Source organism: Lemur catta, chromosome 3 (assembly GCF_020740605.2).
Source record: "Lemur catta isolate mLemCat1 chromosome 3, mLemCat1.pri, whole genome shotgun sequence".
NCBI classification, from domain to species: domain Eukaryota; kingdom Metazoa; phylum Chordata; class Mammalia; order Primates; family Lemuridae; genus Lemur; species Lemur catta.
In genome coordinates, this window is record NC_059130.1 from 103,982,281 (window position 1) to 103,989,328 (window position 7,048).

At 43.7% G+C, this 7,048-nt stretch overlaps 1 pseudogene; it reads left to right on the forward strand.

Annotated features, from left to right (window-relative positions):
• The first annotated feature begins 5,950 nt into the window (after positions 1-5,950).
• On the forward strand, positions 5,951-6,072 carry LOC123636253 (annotated as a pseudogene).
• Positions 6,073-7,048: the final 976 nt, after the last annotated feature.

A 7,048-nucleotide genomic window follows, 5' to 3' on the forward strand; every position in this document is an offset into this window, starting at 1 on the left:
GCCTGCCAGGCATCAAATCCTGGCTCTGCCATTTAACTAGCTTTGTAACCTTGGGAAATTTGCTTGATCACTCTGTTTCAGTTTTCTTTTTTTTTTTTTGAGACAGAGTCTCGCTCTGTTGCCCAGGCTAGAGTGCCGTGGTGTCAAGCTCACAGCAACCTCAAACTCCTGGGCTTAAGCGATCCTTCTGCCTCAGCCTCCTGAGTAGCTGGGACTACAGGCATGCGCCACCATGCCCGGCTAATTTTTTTCTGTATATATAATTTTAGCTATATAGATCATTTCTTTCTATTTTTAGTAGAGACGGGGTCTCGCTCTTGCTCAGGCTGGTCTCGAACTCCTGATCTCGAGCGATCCTCCCCTCTCGGCCTCCCAGAGTGCTAGGATTACAGGTGTGAGCCACTGCACCCGGCCAGTTTTCTTGAATTATAAAGTGGGAATGATCATAGACTCTTCTACACAGGGAATTGGAAGTATGAATGGCTTGTTCTGAGTGAAACATATAAGACATAGCCTGACACCAAGTAAGCACTCAAGAAATGTTACCTGTTGGTGTCTATTGAGCTAAATAAATATTTATGCCAGGACAGCATTATAAGTAAGTGGCAGTGTATTAGTTTCCTAGGGCTGCTGTAACTAAGTGCCACAAACTGTGTGGCTTAAAACAACAGAAATGTGTTGTCTCACGGTTCTGGAGGCTGGAAGTCTGAAATCAAGGTGTCAGCAGGACCACGCTTCCTCTAAGACCTGTAGGGCATCCCTCTCTGCCTCTTCCTAGCTCCTGGTGGTTTGCTGGCAATATTTGGTGTTCCCTGGCTTACAGCTGCATAACTCCAATGTCTGCCTTTGTTGTCACATGGCATTCTCCCTGTGTCTCTGTCTTCACATGACTGTCTTCTCATAAGAACGATAGTAATATTGGATTAAGGGTCCACCCTGCTCCTGTATGATCTCATCTACACTAATTACATCTGTAATGACCCTATTTCCAAAAGAGGTCACATTCTGAGGCACTGGGGGTTAGGACTTCAACATATCTGTTTTTGGGGAACACAATCTGCTATGGTCTGAATGTTTGTGTCCCCCCAAATTCATATGTTGAAATCCTAACCCCCAAGGTGATGGTAGTGGGAGGTGGAGTCTTTGGCAGGTGATTAGGTCAAGAGGGCAGAGCCCTGATGATTGGGATTAGTGCTCTTATGAAGAGACCGCAGAGAGCTAGTTTGGCCCTCCCACTATGTGGGACACAGTGAGAAGCCCTGTCTAGCACCAGGAAGTGGGTCCTCACCAGACACCGAATCTGTCAGAGCCTTGATCTTGGACTTTGCAGTCTCCAGAACTATGAGCAATGAATTTCTGCTGTTTATATGCCACCCAGTTTGTGGAGTTTTCTAATAGTAGGCTAAACAAACTAAGACACAATTCAACCCATAGCAGGCAGGAACTATGGTATAGGCATAGTATCTAATCTCTGCCCTTGTGCGGCTTAACAGTCTAATGGTGCTACGTTCTTAATGTCTTCCCTCCATCTCCGTACAGCCACTGTCTTAGTCCACTCTGTCTCACCACAGCCTCCTGACTAGACCCTAGTCTGGCCCCACCGTAACCCGTGCTCCATGTGGCTGTCAGGGTGATGTTCTCAAAACACAAAGTTGGTCACGTCACCTCCTTCGGAAGTTCCCCAAGCTTTCAGGTAAAAGTTTAGCATAAAAGGTCCTTAATGCTCCAGCTCCTTCCAACCTCTCTACACTGAATCTTACACTACAGGCCAAAACACTGTTTGTAGTTCCTCAGTCATACTATTCTTTTTCACAGCTCTCGACGAGTGCCGTTCTTTCTGCCTTGCACACACTGACCTCGCATTTCTTCACCTGTCCGGGGACATCTTCCCTGAAACCCTCCCCACTTGTCTTCTGAGCTGCACTCTGTGCATACCTGGAATTTGGAACTTACTGAATTTATTGTTTTTCTTGTGCCTTCTCAACAAGACAGAGTGCCTCTTGAGGACGGAGACTGTCTCTGTGTTCCCTACTGTTAGACATTAGTGTGATTTCCAATCTTTTCACTATTGTAGATAATACTGTGATGAACATCTTTACGTTTACATATTTTTAAGATTTCAAATGATTTCCTTAGGCACAACTCAACAACAAAAAGGCAAACAACCCAATTTAAAAATGGGCAAAAGGCTGGAATAAACATTTCTTCAAAGAAGACATGTAAGTGGCCAATAAGGGCATGAAAAGATGCTCAACATCATTAGTCATTAAGGAAATGCAAATAAAACAGAAATGAAATGCCACTTCGTACTCACTAGGATGGCTATAATAATGAAAAAAATAACAAGCGCTGATGAGGATGTGGAGATGGAGAAATTGGAACATTGCTGATGGGAACGTAAAATGCTGTAGCTGCTACGGAAAACAATTTGGCAGCTCCTCAGTAAGTTCGACATAGAATTACTCTATGACCCAGCCATTCCACTCCTAGGTATATACCCCAAATAATTGAGAGCAGGTGTTCAAACAAAAATTTGCATACAAATGTCCGTAGCAGCACTATTCACGATAACCAAAAGGTGGAAATGACCACCCATGCATAGAAAAACAAAATGTGGCATATCTATGAAATGAAATATTACTCAGCCACACAAAGATATGCAGTACTGATACACACTACAACATGCGTGAACCTCGAAAACCTCATTTTAAGTGAAAGAAGCCGGACAGAAAAGGCCACATATGATTCCATTTATAGGAACCATTCAAAATAGGCAAATTCATGGAAAGCAGATTAGTGGTTGCCAGAGACTGGGGGAGGGGAGAATGGGAAGTGACTGATTAATAGATACAAGGTTTCCTTCTGGGGTGATGAAATGTTCTGGAACTAGATAGTGGTGGTCGTTGCACTACATTGTGCATGTATGAATACTAAATGCCACTGGATGTCACTTTACAATGGTGACCATATCTGACCACCTCATCTGAATAATCCCATGCCCCTCCATCACCCTCATAGTCACCCTCTAGCCCCTCATTCTCTTTCTTTGTCCTTGAAAGTGCTGATGGTGATTTGAGGTGGCGATGCTTGTTTGCTGTGTATCGTCCCCCCATCAGACTAAGCCACGCTAGGGCAGCAACTTCATCAGTCTCACTCTCCACAGCATCCCAGGGCCTAGCAGGTGCTTGCCGGTGCGTCTCAGCGTTTTAAAAATACATTTCTGAATGTATTAAACATCTAACCCAAATGGACCAATGAGAATCCTTCCCCATGAATTTCGCAACTTGACTAAGAGAGAAGTTCCTTTCTTTTTTTGGGGCCTGGGCCTTAAGATACAAAGCTCAGAAAGTATCTGCAACTGAACGTTCTGCCTTGTGGGCCAGAGAACTGGAAAGGAATCAATTAGCAGGGAAGGTTAGTGAAAGAGCGAGAAAAAGAGAGAGATGGAGAGAGCATCCTCACGGCAGCGGCAGGTGGGCGCCAGATGCTCCTGGGCTGGCTGCCTGACCCGCTCTCTACGTGGGCGTTGCACATGTGCGCAGATATGTCCTGTTTCTTAACAGATCAGTTTTGTTGAGGTATAATTTATGTACCAAAAACACACTGATTTGAAGCATACAAGTGGAAGAGCTTTAACAGAAGCATATAGGTGTGTAGCTACCACTGCAATCAAGGTACAGAACATTTATTTCCTTTAATCCAAAAAGCATAACCTGTTCCTTGAGTTCTATATGATACCCCAGGATTTTTTTTTTTAAAAACAGCTTTGTTGTGGTATAATTGACATACAACAAACTGCACATATTCAAAGTGTATAATTTGATGAGTTTTGGCACATGTGTGCACCAGGAAACCATCCCCACAATCAAGATGATGGACATATCCATCACCCCCAAGAGTCCCTCCTGCCCCTTTGTAATCTGTCCTTCCTCGCCCTCTCTGCCCGCCATCTCTAGCCACCGCTAATCTGTTTTCTGTCCCAATAGGTGAGCTTGCATTTTTAGAGTTTTATATAAATGGAGTCATACAGCCTGCACTCTTCTTGTCTGGCTTTTTTCACGCAGCATAATTATTTTTAGAATCCTCCATGTCATGGCATGTATCAGTACTTCCTTCTTTTTTATCGTGGAGGATTATTCCCTTGTGTGGATATGCCACAACTGGTTTATCCACTCACCTATTGATGGGCATTTGGGCTGTTCCCAGTTTGGGATTGTCGCAAATGAAGCTGCTTTGGACACGCGTGTGCAAGTCTTTGTATGGACATATATATTTTCTTTTCTCTTGGGTAAAAACCTAGGAGTGGAATATCTCCACCATATGTTACCCTTATTGTTATTCTTAACAATAGATTTCTCTTTTTTACTTAAGCCAATCAATTTAGGAGCAGTCAGGGTTCCTCAGCAGGGCTGGGACGCAGTTCCCTCCCTCTCGACCCCCTCCGAGCTGCCTGTGGTCGTGCACATGGTGCTGCCGCAGACTGAGCCAGGCTGAGTGTGCCTTGCCTTCCTGAGCACGTTGCCTTTGAGAAGCAATGTTGACTTACATAAGCACACTGACCTCTTGCTTCTTGGCAAAGTCTAAAATCATGGAATCTTTTGCAAGTGTGCTCTCCGCTGCCTCTGGCCTGGAATGTTAAGTGCGGGAGGAGTTGTCTGGCTTAACAGTCTGATCAAAATGCCTCTGTGGATGGACAAGGTCAGTGATTGACTCGTGGAGAGCCTCAGATAAAAGGCTAGGATGAGCTGAGAATGAGGCCGGTGAATTCAGAGCAGCTCAAAGACAGCACACCCAGGCAGCATATTTTTACATTCGAGTTTAATTTATTTTTGAAAAAGGAATGCATTCAGATGGTTCAGAATTCAAAAGCGAGGGTGGGTGTGCAGTACTGTGAAAAGTCTTTCTCACGTCCCCAGTCACCCCAGTCCCCAGAGGTAACCACAACTCCTCCCCTCCTTCCTCTCCTTCCTTGTATAGTCTTCCAGAGATTTGCATATACAGATTTGCATATACAGAGATTTGCATGTACAAATATATATGTGTATTTTTTTTTTTTGAGACAGAGTCTTTCTCTGTCACGCGGGTAGAGTGCAGGGGTGTCGTCGTATCTCACAGCAACCTCTAATTCCTGGGCTCAAGCAATCCTCCTGCCTCAGCCTTCCAAGTAGCTGGGACTACAGAGGCATGCCACCATGCCCAGCTAATTTTTTCTACATTTAGTAGAGATGGGGTCTTGCTCTTGCTCAGGCTGGTCTTGAACTCCTGAGCTCAAGCAATCCTCCTGCTTCAGCCCCCCAGAGTGCTAGGATTACAGGCGTGAGCCACTGTGCCCGGCCTACACGTGTATATCTTGTATATGTGTGTGTGGTGGAGGTTCTTTTACACGCGTGCTAGCAGACTAAAACACATTGTTGAATACTGATTTTTTTTTCCACTTTACATATCTTACAGCTTAGTCCATAGTACAATGGGAAGAGCCTCCTCATTCTTTTTCTACATTTACTTAGTTTTCCATTACACTTATTTAACCAGTTGAGGCAGCATTTGACCATTGGTATTGGTAGGACCACAAGATTACAAGGGTGAATAATTCTAGTTTGCACAGTAAATAATGACAGAGTCACGGGTGGATGCGCTTGAACTACTGAACTATAATACCATCTCAGTGAAGGTAGACTAAAGGGAAGGTAACATTTCTAAGCACTTGATATGCCAGTGGATTCATAAAGCAGTGATTCTTAAACTTTGATGTCCTTAAGAAGTACCTGGGGAGCTAATTAAAAGTGAGGCTAAGCAGTCTCCCCCTCCTTCACTGGCCCAGAAATTCTAATTTATTGGAAAGGCGGGGGCAGGGTGCTAATATAAATGGTCCTCAGACAAAACAGAGAAAAACCATGCTCTACAGAAGGAAAAGAACTTTCTACTGAAGGAGTAACTGAATAGTTCGTTAATTCAAATTATTAAAATACCTCATGGGGGCCCGGTGTGCAATGGCTGCAAACAGCAGCCTCCTTGGTAGTGTATGCAGCCTGTTGCTTGTATAGGTTGCTCTAACGGACCTTGGATACAGTAAAAATACAAAAAACAAAAGAAAAACGCAAATTATTAAAATAATTTTATTCCCATATTTTTAAACCTTAAAAGAAATTCACGAACAAGTCAAAGGTTTTTTTCAAACAGTTCAGAAGGATATACACTCTCTCTCCTGCCTCCCAAGTCTCTTTACCTCTCTCTCTCCCCCTGACAGTTTCTTGCCAGTCATTATCTTTGAAGAGACATGAGGTCTCTACCACACTGCAGGGAGCACTCCTGTGACTGAAGAAATAGGCCTTGTCCCTAGCTGCAGGCAGTTCGATGGGCTGGGAACAGTAACACACTTGGATTTGGGAGCCCTGGATCAAATGCCTTGTTAAACACTAGTGACTCACTGTGTGCCCTGCACCAAGTTCAGGGTTTTACATGCATTATCTCAGTTCATTTACAATGACCCATTTTGCAGAGAGGAAAACTGAGGCTGAAAGTAATTTGCCTGGGGCTGGGGTTAGGCCACACAGTGAGATGTTGTGTTGGACAGATCTCATCTCTTGTTCTGGACCACATATTTTTATCTTTTCTTTTATTATTATTTATTACACATGTCACACATGGTCATTATTTTAAAATACGGATAAAAAGAAAGAAAAAGAATCTACTCATGTACCCACCCTGCAGCAATAAGCACCATCAATGGTTTGGTGAATCTTTTTCAATTTTTAAAGTCACGTTCTGAGGCTTAATTTATATGAGTTCTTCCAATTTATTTATTTTTTAATTTTAAAATGTTAAGGGGGTACAAATGTTTAAGGTTACATGGATCGTTTTTGTAATGCTTGAGTCCTGGCTATAGATGTGCCCATCACCCAAATAGTGTTCACAATACCCATTAGGTTGGTCTATTCCCCTCTTCTTCCCCCACCCCCACCCCAGTTGCTTTCCACTGAGTTTTACTTCCCTCTGTGCACTTGTGCACTCATCGGTTAGTTCCGACTTAATAGTCAGTGCACGTGGG